Raw genomic sequence first — 16682 nt, 5'->3', positions numbered from 1 at the left:
CATCTCGTTCAAGTTTGGACTATACAACCCATTTTCAGGTTGGTCTTATTGTACGCGATATCTCCAATAAGTTCATAATAACATCTTTTTTCTTGGTAAGGGATTTCGGCCCTAAGTATTGTTTTCTCAGGTCGGCGTTATTATGCCAGACAGCTATAATAGGCTCGTCATAATATCTTTTTCTTTTCTTCTTAGTAAGGATTTCTGCCCTAAGTATCATTTGTTCGAATCGGCATTATTATGCCGGATAGTTTCAATAACCACAGAGCAAGGTCTTTTTATTAACTGGGATTTCGGCCCTAAGTATCGTTCATAGTATAAAAATAAAAAAGAAGTCACAGGGTAGTACGTCTATTCACGGCCTAACCATTTCAAAAAGAAGAGATAGAATATACGAAGCAAAGCAATGATGACTTTTATTAATATAAAGAGACATTACAGCGTACAATGAAGGGTTTAAACAAGCCTATATAGAAAACGAATTACAAAAGCAATGAAAAACAAAACAAACAAACAACCAAAAATCTTTTTAAGCTCTACTCCCAAGTCTTTCCAAATTCTGCCCCAGTGACACCCATATTGAGAGGAGGACCTTCCTTGGTGGAAGGGGAGAAGAAGAGGAAGAAGAAAAAACACCAGGATGGATCTGGTGATGGGAAAGAAGAAGAAGGGGAGGCAAAAGGAGGCACTAGTGAAGGAAGAGAGGAAGAAGCAGGGATACTTTGTCCCCGCGTCAGTCCTGACTCCTAACACGCTGGTGTCATGTTAGCTATGCTCATGAGAGAGCGACTGGTACTGATAATGGGTGGCCCCAGCTCAGTCGCACCAAAAGTTTGACGCGACGAGCCCCTGCTTCGGATTTTGGCTGAAAGGAGGATAAGAAGTATCTTGAGTCTCTGCCATCCCTGCCCTGACCGAGCCATTTTGTACTTCAGAAGAACATGGCATTTTTGGGAAGGGTATGATCCCTTCATTCCCGCTCCTATCTCGAACGTATCACAATTTAAGGTGTAAACTAGCGGATAAAGTAAACTCTGGAGGAGGCTAAGGGTTTCAGATTTCAGAAGGATTAAAAGGGTCTCTGTGTAAGAGAAGTAACCTCTTGCCTTTCTTCTTATATGAAGGGCAAAACGGGAGGCATTTAATCTATCCAAATTTCCAAGAAAATCTGTAAACGAAAATATACCCATTCCACTTCCCTACGCTGTCCATAACCGTCGAATTTAAATAGTCTCGTAAAGGGAAATCATTAAAGGCGCGTTTCGAATAATGAAACGGCAGAAACGCAGCGTGAATGAATTCAGAGGAATGTCTCGTAGTCCGGTGTGTTTCCTGAATAGATGAAGAGACACCCACATTGATGAAGGGCAGATCTAAGCAGACCGCAATAAAGGCGTGGCATCACCAAAACCCTCCTCTCCGACTAAGAGGTCGGACAACAGGATTTTGAGGGGCTATTGTGAGGCTAGAGAGTTTGTGACCCCAGCCCATTTCTTGTTAAGGCCCAAGGCTTGTGCCGAGGAGGTATAGGGCCGAGTACGCATCATAAAAGTCATGGATGGCCTAAGGAAATGGCCGAGGACGGGCTCCTGCTCGGCATGCCATAAATGCCCCTAAAAGGAAAAGTGATCACAGTGCGGGAACAACACAAGTAAAAGGCTGCCAGAATTGCAGTAAAGCATTCTGCACCTGACAGAGCCATGTTCTTCAACTTTTACAACCACTCCCAACAACTTTGGGTATGAGCTGATGAGACAAGTATCAGTCTTGGAAAAGTCGATCCTACACGTGGATGAAGGATAAGGAATGCAGGCTAATATAAAAGGAGGAACAAGCAATTCGGGAAAAGGGGCTGGGAAAAATGGCCAAAAACCAGAGCCTCCCAGCCCGCCTCCAGGAGAGAGACTCCTAGAGCAAACATGATTTAATTATGTATGAACACCATGAAAAACTACTGTCTAGTGAACAAGGTCTAGCCTTTCAAACCCACGGTCTATAAATGATATTGTTTGGGTCTTTTTACGTGCGAATCCAACATTATTATGGGTCGTTACAAATTGTGTCCTTACAATACTTTTAAGTGATCAAAAGGTTCTTTTGTTGAAAAATTGAAGCCCTATAATTCACAAAAAAGAATGTAAAAAGACAACCATACCTATTACTTTTGCAAACCTAAGTGATAATCCAATATAAGATAATTTTTTAGGAAAGTATTGCAGCACCGACTAAAAGCCATTCCATGATATGAAAATTTAGAATTTGTGACATGATAATCTAAATAAATTACAATTAGTCTCATTGCACTCTCTACATATATGCTCAAAGGTTTTTCTATTTTTTTTTTTAAACGTAAAAATTTCAAACAACAACAAAACTTTAATTTCAAAATTTAGGGTTGGCTATGGATCCTTGACAGATTAGATTGGGTTAACCACATGAATTTTTTTCCTCCATTTTATCATAATTTGGGATTTATGCATTTGTCAATGAGATATATACATTAGTTGATCAATAAAACAAATAGTAGTGTAATAAGATCTAGTCATCTAGCACACACACACACACACACACACACACACACACACACACACACACACAAATGAACATCCTCACACACAAAATAATGACTTTAATGCTATTTTAGTGTTTAATTTTTAGTGCTAGGTCTCAACACACTCCTATATATTTTAGTAACCGGTAAATACATAAATCTCACTGACAAACACATAAACCATATATTAGGATGAATAGAAAGTTTTGACATTAAATTTTTTTTTTTTTTAAGTGGATGTTGTTAGTTGTAATTAATGTAAAGTGAGATAAGGATTTTCTTTAGCGGCCAATAAATTTAATGTAAAATGAGAGAATTTACTAACTGTGGGGATCATTCGGTCGATAGGCCCATAGGATTCAGAATTGGTTGAGGATTGTTGGGCCAGTGGCCCATCCGAGGTCGTGCACCCGTCCGAGGACGCCATCCTCCTCGGCAGTATGCGTCCGAGGACGATCGCGTCCGAAGACGATCAGGACGTGGTATCACCACGATCAGACCTCAGAAGTAGGTCATCTCTGTGGGGATCATTCGGTCAATAGGCCCATAGGATTCAGAATTGGTTGAGGATTGTTGGGCCAGTGGCCCATCCGAGGTCGTGCACCCGTCCGAGGACGCCATCCTCCTCGGCAGTATGCGTCCGAGGACGATCGCGTCCGAAGACGATCAGGACGTGGTATCACCACGATCAGACCTCAGAAGTAGGTCATCTCAAGGGGTAGAGTAGCCGACTAAAGATGAAAGAGATAAGACCAACAAATATCTGAAACTATAGCTGCCTCCGCATTAATGACCTCTCAACCAACTCTCTGGCCGCATTAATGTGGAGGTGATACCTGAGCAGCAGGAAAGCAGCCTTACAGCTGCCCATAGGAAGTTCTAGGAGGCGCCAGATGGGACAGAAAGAAATCCCCCGGGCACAATCTACACGTGTTTGGTGAAGATGGATCACGAAGGGGAGTATATAAACTAAAAGAGGAACATGAAGAAGGGGATCGAGAAAAAAAGGAGAACACACATAAAACTGAAGAGAAAGAAGGAAGAAGAGGGGGAGAGAGAGTAACACTAGGGATTTAAGAAAAGACGTTGATTATACCAACAAAAGAGAAGGAAAACATGGTATGGGCTTGAAAGAAAATTTTGGAGGTAGATACCACCGTTAATCTAGCTCTTTACACCCACGCTCTACAAATCATATTGTCTGGGCCTTTTACGTACGAACCCAATACTGTTTAGGTTTGTCACCAAATCGTGTCCTTACAATTGGCGCCGTCTGTGGGGAGAGCTTGTGTTAGCTTGTACAACCTCCGACACAACGTTTTCGATGGAAGGAGTGGAATTGCCTCACCCCGCAGCGGGGCTGCATCAGGGTGATATCAGCCCGCATCAGGCGGAGTCAAGAGGCTCTCAGCATGATGGTCCTCGAAAAAGTCCCGAACGGAGGGAGGTCCAAGAGGGGAGCATACATACTACTCACACCACGAGAACCCGTACACGCGGGAAGAGTCACGTTTCCCACGTGAAGCATGATGGGGATCTGCAACGAGAAATTGCGGACTTGAAGAGAGAGTTACGTCATGCACGGCGGGAGCGTTCCCCACCTCGCTCCGAACTATCATCCGGGGAGTCGGATGGAACTAGTTACAGGCGGAGATTGAGAACTCCGCGGAGTGAGACTTTCTCCTACGAAGAGGAGCGTCGCCATAGGCGTAGGCGTAAAAGTCCAACCAGTAGGGGCGTGGGAAACGATGCCATGAACAAAGCCTTGAGTCAAATTTCCAGGTCACCCTTTACAAGAAGCATAGATGATGCTACCCATCCTCGGCGATTCAATCAACCTACGTTCTCTCTGTATGATGGCCATTCAGATCCGGTGGAACATGTAAGCTATTACAGCCAGAAGATGGCTATTCATTCCAGGGATGATGCCCTGATGTGCAAGATTTTTCCGTCGAGCTTGGGTCCGACGGCGATGAGGTGGTTCAATGGCTTAAGGGCCAACTCTATTGGATCTTTCAAAGCACTGACCCAGGCTTTTGGTGCTCGTTTTATTACATGCAGCAGGACTCCTTTGCCGCTGGGGTCCTTGTTAACCTTGTCTATGCGAGAGGGCGAGACTCTCAAGAGTTATTCGGATAGGTACTGGGAGATGTTCAACGAAATAGGAGGGAAGAATGACGCTGTGGCCATAACTACTTTCAAAGCCGGCCTCCCAGCTGATCACGACTTGAGGAAATCCTTGACGGGTAAACCTGTTACCAGTGTGCGCCAACTGATGGACAGAATAGAGAAGTACAAAAGGATAGAGGAGGATCAGTTTCAGGGGAAAGGAAAGGCCAAGATGATCACTCAGGAGAGGAGGGATTTCAGGTCGGATCGTTATAATAACAACCGACCAAGGCGGGACTTTGTTGGCCAGTCGGTCTCGGCAGATGCCCAGGTCGTTAATGCGGTATTTCGGGAGCCTGTTCAGCAGTTTTTGGAAAAGATAAAGGACGAGCCATTTTTCAAATGGCCTAACAGGATGGCAGGAGAGCCTACAAAACGTAACCCGAGTTTGTATTGCCATTACCATCAGGACCATGGACACACGACAGACAACTGCAGAAATTTATGGGACCATTTGGAGCAATTGGTCCGGGAAGGAAAATTAAGGCAGCTCTTGCATCACTCTAGTGGAAGGGTGAGCCAAGCAGGTTCCGAGGTGCGTGGGGATGCTTCATCAAGGCTCCCTCGGGGAACAATCAACGTCATCTTTGCGGCCCCAGGGAGGACTGGATCTTGCCCCACCAGAGTGTTATCGGTGTCCCGATCCCCGGCTGAGGATCGTTCTCAAGCATGGAAGAGAGCCAAGAAGCGTGTCCCCTTGGTTTTGGGTTTTTCAGACGAAGATTTGGAGGGAACCATACAACCCCATGAGGATGCCTTGGTGGTAACGCTGAGGATCAGTGGGTACGATGTCCGAAGGGTGATGGTTGATCAGGGAAGTGCAGCGGATGTGATGTATCCGGATTTGTACAAGGGGCTTGGTTTGAAGCAGCAGGACTTGACAACCTATAATTCCCCTCTTGTCAGTTTTGAGGGAAGGTTAGTCATTCCCATGGGACTAATCAGGTTGCCCGTGCAGTCAGGCACGGAGGTGGTGGAGGTGGATTTTATTGTCGTAGATGTTTTTTCTCCGTATACGGCTATCCTGGGCAGACCCTGGCTTCACACACTTAAAGCGGTTTCATCTACCCTGCATCAGAAGGTGAAGTATCCGTTCGGAGACCAAGTGCTGGAGATAGTAGGGAACCAAGCGGCTGCTCGGCAATGCCAGGTAGCGGCTATACTGCATCGGCCTGAGGAAGAAACCTCGGCTACAGCCGATAATGAGTCATAGCAATTAAAGACCCCAGCATCAGGTTTAGACGTACCAACCAATGGGGTAGAGTGTGAAGATCTGGAGAAGGTGACCGTTGCTGATGATCCAGAGAAATTCTTTCGGGTTGGGGCCAAGTTGCCTCTGGAAGAGAAAGCGAGTTTGCTGGAGTTCCTTCGAACTAATGTGGACGTCTTTGCATGGTTCCCGTATGAGGCTCCAGGAGTAGACCCAAATTTTATTTGTCATCGACTCAATGTAAACCCTGCCGTTCCCCCTAGAAGGCAAATTCCTCGGCGACCATCGAAAGAGCATGCCGAGGCAGTCCGAAGTGAAGTTGCCAAGCTCAAACAGGCTGGGGCTATCAAAGAAGTCTTTTACCCCCAATGGCTGGCCAATACGGTGGTAGTGAAGAAGAAGACGGGGAAGTGGCGAGTGTGCGTGGATTTCACGGATCTTAATAAGGCATGTCCCAAAGACCCATTTCCTATGCCAAAGATTGACCAGCTGGTGGACGCGACCGTGGGCCACCCTAGAATGAGCTTCTTGGATGCCTTTCAAGGGTATCACCAAATACCGTTAGCCACCGATGATCAAGAAAAGACTGCTTTCGTGACCCCGGTTGGGAACTACCATTACAAGGTGATGCCTTTCGGTCTGAAAAATGCTGGATCTACCTACCAACGCATGATGACGAAAATGTTCGAGCCACAGCTGGGCAGAAGTATTGAAGTTTATATTGATGACATGGTGGTGAAAAGCAATGTAGTGACTGAACATGTGGAGGACCTCACTAGCATCTTCGGGATACTGAGAGAACACAGGTTGCGCCTGAATGCTTCGAAGTGCTCCTTTGGAGTAGGCTCAGGAAAATTCTTGGGGTACATGGTGACCCATAGGGGAATTGAGGTTAATCCAGATCAGATTAGGGCTATTAACAGTTTGCAAGCGCCCCGGAATCCAAAGGAAGTGCAGAGGTTGACGGGGATGATAGCTGCGTTAAACCGATTCATTTCCAGGTCAGCCGAAAGGTGTCGTCCTTTCTTCCGTCTGTTACATAAGTGGCAGGGATTCGAATGGACCGAGGAGTGTGTTGAGGCGTTCCAGCAGTTGAAAAATTATTTATCCAAACCGCCGATCATGTCTAGCCCTGAAGTGGATGAGATATTGTATGCCTATCTGACGGTAGCTCCACACGCAGTCAGTTTTGTCTTGATGCGAGAAGACAATGGCGTCCAGAGGCCGGTATATTATGTAAGTAAATCCCTCCATGAAGCGGAGGTGAGATATCTGTCGTTGGAGAAGGCCATACTGGCGGTCGTCCATGCGACACGTAAACTCCCACACTATTTTCAAGCTCACACTGTAGTTGTTTTGACCCAATTACCTCTCAAATCCATACTTAGAAGTGCTGATTATACCGGCAGAATTACCAAGTGGGGAACGATTCTGGGTGCTTTTGACATCAAATACATGCCCCGCACTTCTGTGAAGGGTCAAGTACTCGCCGATCTAGTAGCGGAATTCGCTGAGTGCCCTGAGGAAGTTAGTAGGAGTCAAGACCACATGGATGAAAAATCGGTTGGCATAATATCCGCGCCAGGAGGGCCGGTATGGAGGGCATATGTGGATGGGGCCGCAAACCAACGGGGAGCTGGACTGGGATTGGTCCTGATATCTCCCGAAGAGGTCATCATTGAGAAGTCGCTAAGGCTGGGGTTCTCAGCTACTAACAATGAATCAGAGTACGAAGCTCTGATAATGGGAATGAGTATGGTCCGTAAAATGGGTGGAAAGGCAGTAAAACTGTTCTCGGACTCGAAGCTGGTCGTTGGCCAGGTGACTGGAGAGTTGGAGGCCAGAGACCCGAGAATGCAAGGGTATCTGAACCGGGTTAGGCATATACGAACAGAGTTCGAGTCGTTCGACGTATTACATATTCCACGAGGCGAGAATACCCACGCGGACTCCTTAGCGACCCTTGCCACCTCCTCAGCACGAAATTTCCCTCGGGTAATTATCGTGGAAGACTTGCATACTCCCACTTCACCAGAAAAGGAGATTTGCCAAGTTCGTCAAGCTAGTTTGACGCCGTGCTGGATTGACCCTATATTAAAATTTCTCGACAGTGATGTGCTGCCCGAAGATAAGGTAGAAGCTGAGAAAATACGAAGGAGTGCACCTCGGTACTGGTTATCCGAAGATAAAAAGCTATATAGACGGTCCTTCTCTGGGCCATACTTGCTCTGCGTGTCTCCCGAGGCAGCAGAATTAATCCTGGAAGAATTGCATGAGGGTATTTGTGGAAGCCACACAGGAGGAAGATCCCTGTCATCCCGAGCACTGACGCAAGGTTATTGGTGGCCGAATATGCAGAAAGAAGCGCAGGAGTACGTTAAGAAGTGCGATCAGTGTCAAAGATATGCTCCGAATATTCACCAACCTGGAGGAGTTCTTAACCCTCTCTCAAGTCCTTGGCCCTTTGCACAATGGGGGCTAGACATCGTCGGCCCTTTTCCTAAAGCTATAGGAAACAAGAAGTACCTGCTGGTCGGCACAGACTACTTCACCAAATGGGTTGAGGCTGAACCCTTGGCGAACATCCGGGACATAGATGTGAAGAAGTTTGTCTGGAAGAACATTGTTACGCGATTTGGAATCCCACGAGCTCTTGTTTCGGACAACGGGCTCCAGTTCGATAGCAATGCCTTTAGGAATTACTGTTCAGAACTGGGAATAAGAAACAGATATTCCACTCCAGTTTATCCGCAAGGCAATGGGCAGGCTGAAGCTGTTAACAAAGTCATTGTCCATGGGCTTAAGAAGAGACTAGACGACGCGAAAGGAAGATGGGTGGAGGAACTCCCACATGTGCTTTGGACGTATCGGACAACGCCCAGGCGTTCGACGGGAGAAACTCCTTTCTCCATGACCTATGGAGCCGAGGCCGTTATTCCGCTGGAAACTGGATTCCCAACATTAAAGACCAGTGCATTCTCTTCGAGTAATAATGATGCGATGTTGGAAAAAAGTTTAGACCTGATTGAAGAACGGAGGGAAAGCGCGATGGTTCGGCTAGCTTACTACCAGCACAAACTCAAGCAGTGCTACAATAGCAATGTGAGGATGAGGCCATTAGCCATAGGCGACCTGGTGCTAAGAAAGGTCCTGGGGGCCACTAAGAATCCAAGCTGGGGAAAACTGGGACCCAATTGGGAGGGACCGTATCGAATTACTTCTGTAGCTGGAATAGGGGCTTATTATCTAGAGGATCTAGACGAAAAACCTGTACTCCATCCTTGGAATGTAAATAATCTCAGAAGGTATTATTATTAGTAAAGAAGTTTTAATTCAAATATTCTCTTTTAACTTACGTCAAATATGCATTCTATGATTTCCGCATCCTGTCATATCATACTGAATTGTTAAACAGAAACTGAGTTATGCCAGGTCCTCGGATCGCAAACTTAGTGGAAATTAACATCCTATCATACTGAATTGTTAAACAGAAACTGAGTTATGCCAGGTCCTCGGATCGCAGACTTAGTGGAAATTAACATCCTATCATACTGAATTGTTAAACAGAAACTGAGTTATGCCGGGTCCTTGGATCGCAAAACTTAGTGGAAATTAAGATCCTATCATACTGAATTGTTAAACAGAAACTGAGTTATGCCGGGTCCTCGGATCGCAAAACTTAGTGGAAATTAACATCCTATCATACTGAATTGTTAAACAGAAGCTGAGTTATGCCGGGTCCTCGGATCGCAGACTTAGTGGAAATTAACATCCTATCATACTGAATTGTTAAACAGAAACTGAGTTATGCCGGTCCTCGGATCGCAGACTTAGTGGAAATTAACATCCTATCATTCATACTGACTTATTAAACAGAAACTGAGTTATGCCAGGTCCTTGGATCGCAAATTTAGTGGAAATTAACATCCTATCATTCATATTGAATTGTTAAACAGAAACTGAGTTATGCCAGGTCCTTGGATCGTAAACTTAGTGGAAATTAACATCCTATCATTCATACTTAATCGTTAAACAGAAACCGAGTTATGCCAGGTCCCAGGACCGCAAACTTAGTGGAAATTAACATCCTGTCATTCATACTGAATTGCTAAACAGAAACTATGTTATGTCAAATTCTTAGACCACTAATTCGGTAGAAACTTACCTGCTAAGTTGTGCATTGAATTATTAAACGGCAGAAAAAGTGGTGATGAGTTTTTCTAAATCATAATCCTAGTAAAAGTAATGCCTTATGAACATTCGTTAAGGAGTCAGAAAGAGAGAGCTTCAAATGCAAGATTGGCGTACAATGAAAGAGGCGTCTGAAATAAATCCATCCAAAATTACGACGACAAAGTAAGTAAGTGTAAAGATAACTTAGAACCATTAGAATGATAAGAAAGTAAGCAAGAAAGTCCTCTATTAAGTGTCTAAACTAAAATTACAAAGCAGTTTCTATCTTTTTACTTTTTGATGATGCCCCCAGCCGATTGAATTGTGGAGTCCAATTCTTGTTGAAAACCCTGTGAGATCGTATAGGTCTTCGAAGCAGTGATGGATTTGCTTGGGGAAGCTCCTGGAGAGGAGGTGCGAGGTAAAACCTCCTCGCTGGGGTTAATAGCTGGGGCTGGAATATCAGCTTGGTGTGGTTGAGGAGCGGAGGGGCGTATCGCTTCGGGGTAGTATACGTTCTCTGGCTTACGTAGTTCAGATGAGGCTTCAACCCCAGCGCGGTTAAGAGCCTCGCTCCAGGTTCTCGCACAGAAAATACGGCAAACCTCTGGAACTTCGGCTCTTAACGCTTTCTCAGTTTCAGCTATCCCGACTTCGTAGCCCCTCTGCTCGGCTTCATCCTTTGCCTTCTCAGACTCGATTTTTGCTTTCTCGGCTTGTTCTTTAAGTTTTTCAGCTGTCTCCCTTAACCTCTGAGTTTCTTCTAGATGCTTCTTAAGAACAAGAACTTGCTCCTGAGTCTTCTTCAGCTCGGCATTCGCCTCGCGCAGAAGCTTGGCCTGTTCCTCGGCCTGCTTCTGGTAGCCTTCTGATGACGATTCAGCACTCTTGCGAGCTTCTTCCTCGACCAGTAGCTTTTTCCTTGCGACGGTTAGATCCTGTTCAGATTTGGACAAGGTCTGAACAGCCATTACCCTTCTTTTCCTTTCACCATCTAGCTGGTTAGAACAAGCATTGAGCATCTCATCTAGCTTGAAGGTATTTTGGATGATCTGTAAAAAATAAAAAGGGGGGGGGTGAGTTAGTGTTATAGTTAATGAAAAGTACGCATTAGTGAGTAGCAGTCACAGAATGAAGCAGTATAAAAGATAGCTTCCCACCATGCCCAAATATCGTTTATTGTCAAGGATGAGTTGATTCTTCCTCACATTCTTTAGCTCGGCCATATCCTTTGGGAGCAACAAGGCCTCCTCTATGGCCGAGGCCACATGACACCCTATGCCGCCGTTATAATCCCTTACAGAGGCATCGTTTCGCAGGGGTTCCCCACCGAGCATAGGAACTGGCAGCCATGCTTGTGAATCGGGATGTGGGGAATCGGATTTCTCTTGGCCCCGCGTAGAAGATTGTCTGGTTTTCTGCTGTTTCGCCGCTCGTTGGACATCTTCCTCTCGAGTGGGGCGGGATCTGCTCGCATCTGCCACCCCCTTACTTTTTTGCTCTCTGCGCTTCTCTGGCTCGGCAATGCTTGGCGGTGCTGTTTGCGAGGATGATTGAGGAGGGTGGCGGGGGACTGGAGGAGGAGACCTGGCTGGAAGAGATGAAACCTGGGATGGTACTGTTTGGGCAGGTGCAGACTTTCCCTGTTGACCTCCTATCAGCTCCATTAGGCTTTTTTGGGGTATCCTTTTCACCCCCATCTCGTCAGAACTTTCCTTGGGGTTTGAGGGCTGATCGAAAATCTCAAAATCGTCCGTGGATTCCGATACTGTTACAACGGTTTGCTTACTTTTTTCCCTTTTCCTTCTCCTATTGGTGCCCTTTTTCTTGAGGGAAGGTGAGGGTAAAGAAAACCCCGCTGAGACGCTGGCCACGGAAAGAGGTTCTGTGAGAGGTGTGTGTTCGGGAAGTGGAATACCCTGGGGACAATGAATCCTTCGTAGGCAACACTGATACGGCGAAGCCGAGGATCGCGTGCCCTAATCACGCACTTCGGCGCCTGAAAGCCAAAAGAAAGGGGGGTATATCCGAGAATTAAATGTGCTGCTCGTAATTGACCATCAGCCTCGTTCACGTATATTTCAGCTCTCAATAATCTGTCTAGGCTTGCTTTATTGACCAATCTGAGATTGGGCTTTGTGTAGCGTCTATCTGCAAGACCGTTGATTTTAAAGTTAAAAGTTGCGAGACGCGAAAATAGTAAAGGTGATTAAAATGTGATTATGAGCTAAGTAGCATAGGTCTATAACTTCGCACCCACCTGGCGTTCCCTCCACAGTCGGGCAAGATAGACCATCATGCCATTCCCCAGAAAAAATGAGGAAATCTTCTTTTAGGTGCTTATTTGAAGTAGGAAGGCACTGAATCAACCTTACTTCAGGATATCTCGACTTGAGATAGTAGTCCTGGTCAGCTAAGCGGTGAAGGCTGTACACCCAATTCACGTCGTGATGGGATAGATCTAGACCCATTCTCTGATTCAGAGCGTCTATACTTCCCAGAATCCTAAACATATTGGGGGCGCATTGGGTGGGGGATAGCCTAAAGAAATTAAGGTAACCCCTGGTGATACTACCCATGGGGATGGTCATCCCTCCTTCAATAAAGGCGATCATGGGGATAACCACTTCCCCAGTTTGCCTGGCGTCAACCCACTCCCCTTGGGCCGCATACCTCATCCCTACCGTTGGTGGGATACTGTACTCCATGCGGAAGTTTCTAATACCCTCCTCGGAGTCGACGAGACACCGAAAGGGATTCCTCTGCTTCCCCATTTTTCTTTTTCTTTTTTCTAAAGAAACTTAGTAGAGAAAAAACTTTTTGATTTTGAATAAAAATGGTAAAAGTTTCGAGAGGACTTACAGGTTCAAAGGAAGGACCTCGGACAACGTACGATTATTTGTAGTCGCCAGGAGAACAGTGAAGACAGGAAGAAGGCAGGTTCAGTGTATAGGCCTTGGAACCGCGTAACCATTAAGGGTAAGGTACAGGTTTAATCTGGGAACGCCTTTATAGTCATGTGAAGATTGTGAGCGGCGAAATTCCCGCTCACAAAACAAGAGAAGCCCCCTACCGTTCGATTTGGATCTAACCGTCGAACGTGGGAGACAAGGGAGTTGTCAGAATTTAATGCTGCCAAAATCGGGGCGCTGAAGCGTCAGGGGCATGCCCCGAAACGCGCACAGGTGCAGGCTCATGACGTCAAAACCCACCTTTTCTCCTGAGGAGTCGAAAAGTAGGATTTTGAGGGGCTATTGTGGGGATCATTCGGTCGATAGGCCCATAGGATTCAGAATTGGTTGAGGATTGTTGGGCCAGTGGCCCATCCGAGGTCGTGCACCCGTCCGAGGACGCCATCCTCCTCGGCAGTATGCGTCCGAGGACGATCGCGTTCGAAGACGATCAGGACGTGGTATCACCACGATCAGACCTCAGAAGTAGGTCATCTCAAGGGGTAGAGTAGCCGACTAAAGATGAAAGAGATAAGGCCAACAAATATCTGAAACTATAGCTGCCTCCGCATTAATGACCTCTCAACCAACTCTCTGGCCGCATTAATGTGGAGATGATACCTGAGCAGCAGGAAAGCAGCCTTACAGCTGCCCATAGGAAGTTCCAGGAGGCGCCAGATGGGACAGAAAGAAATCCCCCGGGCACAATCTACACGTGTTCGGTGAAGATGGATCGCGAAGGGGAGTATATAAACTAAAAGAGGAACATGAAGAAGGGGATCGAGAAAAAAAGGAGAACACTCACAAAACTGAAGAGAAAGAAGGAAGAAGAGAGGGAGAGAGAGTAACACTAGGGATTTAAGAAAAGACGTTGATTATACCAACAAAAGAGAAGGAAAACATGGTATGGGCTTGAAAGAAAATTTTGGAGGTAGATACCACCGTTAATCTAGCTCTTTACACCCACGCTCTACAAATCATATTGTCTGGGCCTTTTACGTACAAACCCAATACTGTTTAGGTTCGTCACCAAATCGTGTCCTTACACTAACCAATAAAATTATTAAAGTTTTCTTTTTAAAAAAAATTGTTGAAGTAGTTTCTCAAATATCTTGTAGCCTAACTTTCATGATTAGGAATTTGAGAAAGAAAAAAAAAAAGGTGTAACAATTAAAAAGAAAAGGCTAAATTACAAATTGTACCCTCTAGTTTTGATCAAAATTCAAGTCTTTTTACTTGGCTTTAGTCCAATGGAATATTCTTTTCATTTGGTTGCTAAGAATTCCATATAGCAGCTCATTCTTTAGCTGTTGATGCTCAATCTATAACAGATTCGACACTATGAGTTACGGAGTTCCCTTCATATTTTATTACCCTATGCATAAGCTGTATAGTTTTTTCTATTTGAATGAGCTTCAACTGTTCTTATTCTTTAATTAATATAAGACTCTCACCATAATTATTATTGGTTTATGTTTGCAACTTTCTGAGCATTTCTTTTTCTTTCTTAGATTACAGCACCCACTTACGCCTAATGGCAGAAAGTTTTATGATTTTGATTGCAGTTAATCAATTGATTTAGTGGCACAATATCATGATTCATGGATACCAATGACTCACTCTAACTTAGTATGATATTTGATTTTGGCAGTGACATAAAAGATAGTGCAAATGCATTGTTTGATACTTTGATCGGTAAACATCAATAGATTTTGTTCAATAAAACCTATCTCTTGTTCTTATCAATCTTTTTCCTTTACTAGTTGCTCGGTTTTTTATTTATAAATTTTGTAAATATTATAAGTAGACAGTATTATAAAAACATTAATTATTATATAGAGAATTATTCGTTATTATTTCTTGTAATCCTATTTTAATACGTGGATGAATTTTTCTATCTCCTTGAAAATATAAGTTGTAAATGTCAAAATGCAAGAAATTATTAAGTGTACTTGAGGAGCAAGTCCGGGATGCTAAGTGGTTTTCTTACTTAATAGTATAGTGTAAAGTAATCAATACTATATTGGGTGTCATTTTAGTCTGGCTACAAAATGGAAAAAAAAAATGGTATTTATGTATGATGGCATGTCATTTTTATTTATTATTTTATTATTTTTAACGGAATGGTAAGTCATTTGTTGCTTTTTTAGATAGACATATATATTCGATTTATTATTGTCAAATTTTTCTTCATTTGAGCGTTGGATTTATTTATATTTTTTAAATTAGATATATAATAAAAGAATTTACTTTTATTTTTTTCTTATGCTATAGATATATAGTTTTCATCATTGTTTGTTCCACAATAGTTGGTTTGTTTAGTGCAATACTATGCTACAAATAAAAAAAAGTTGGCTCTTTTCACTGATCATCTTTCTACGTAACCAGGAAGGATTTGTGATGGTGTCACTATCTGAGCTCATTCAGCTATCATCCACGGTCATTGAAGTAGAAGCATTAGCAGCACGAAGGACCGTTGAACTATCGTTGGAGCTAGGGTTTGATAACATTGTCCTTGAGGGAGATTCAGAAATTTTAATCAAGGTTTTGAAGAACAGCAGCTACTCTTTGGCGCCTTTTGGACAGATTGTCAATGACATATTTTGTCTCGCTTCCAATGTAGTTAATACTGTACCGGTATTGGCCGGTATGTACCATACCGGTATGTATATCAATATTAAAACGCCAACATTTTATACCGGTTTAAATACTGGTCGTACTGGCCAATTTTGGGTAATACCGACCGGTACAGAAAAAGTTTATTTTTTATTTTATTTTATTTTTTTTTTAGTTTTGTAATTTTTGAATTTTTGTAAAGACAGAATGGTAACTTATTTGCATTAACTTATTAGTATTATTTGTTTTCTTAGTATGCAATGAACAATTAAGCTTTCTATTTTTTATATTGTTTTTTTTTTCTTTTTTTCTTTTAATTGAAGCTAAAGTCTAAAACTATAAATTTGTTCTGAATTGAGATAATGTTTTATGGTAAACTTTTATATTTGTTATAATATACACGCACATACATATATATATATATATATATATTTATAAATATAAAAAATAACGGTAAACCCGAAACGGTACACCGGTATTGACCGATATCGAAATATATTGTTCCACTGGTCAAATTGGTACAGCCTTTGGTACGAGATTGACTCCCTTACTTTCTTCGCATTTTTCATGTATCACTAGACATTTTATTTGTAATTCACGCTGATTTGAATAGCCTCCCTTAGAATAACTTTTCTTTCTTTCTAAGCCACTTATTTACAACATTGCACCCAAGAATTTAACAAAAGATGCAAATTATAGAGTGAGTGATTGTCTAAATCGAATAAAAACAAGTTTTCCCATTGAGAAGTGAGCTACAAGGAGGATATGTACCATTGCGTAATACGAAAGACCAAGAATTGATAGCTACTCTTCAGCTAGAAAATGTCTGACTAGATAAATAAAAATTGTGGCGTATATAGCATCATTCTAAAACAATTAACACAAATTCAGTTGTAATTCAAATCAAAGAATTATACCGTCTACTATTATACTTTTATATTGGATCAAACAATTATATAATTTTATCACGTGGTTTATTAATTATTACGATTGTTAATTTATTCTAAGTTTC

The sequence above is a fragment of the Quercus lobata genome, chromosome 7 (genome assembly GCF_001633185.2).
Source record: "Quercus lobata isolate SW786 chromosome 7, ValleyOak3.0 Primary Assembly, whole genome shotgun sequence".
Taxonomy (NCBI): Eukaryota; Viridiplantae; Streptophyta; class Magnoliopsida; order Fagales; family Fagaceae; genus Quercus; species Quercus lobata.
Note: the sequence above shows the minus strand (reverse complement) of the source record.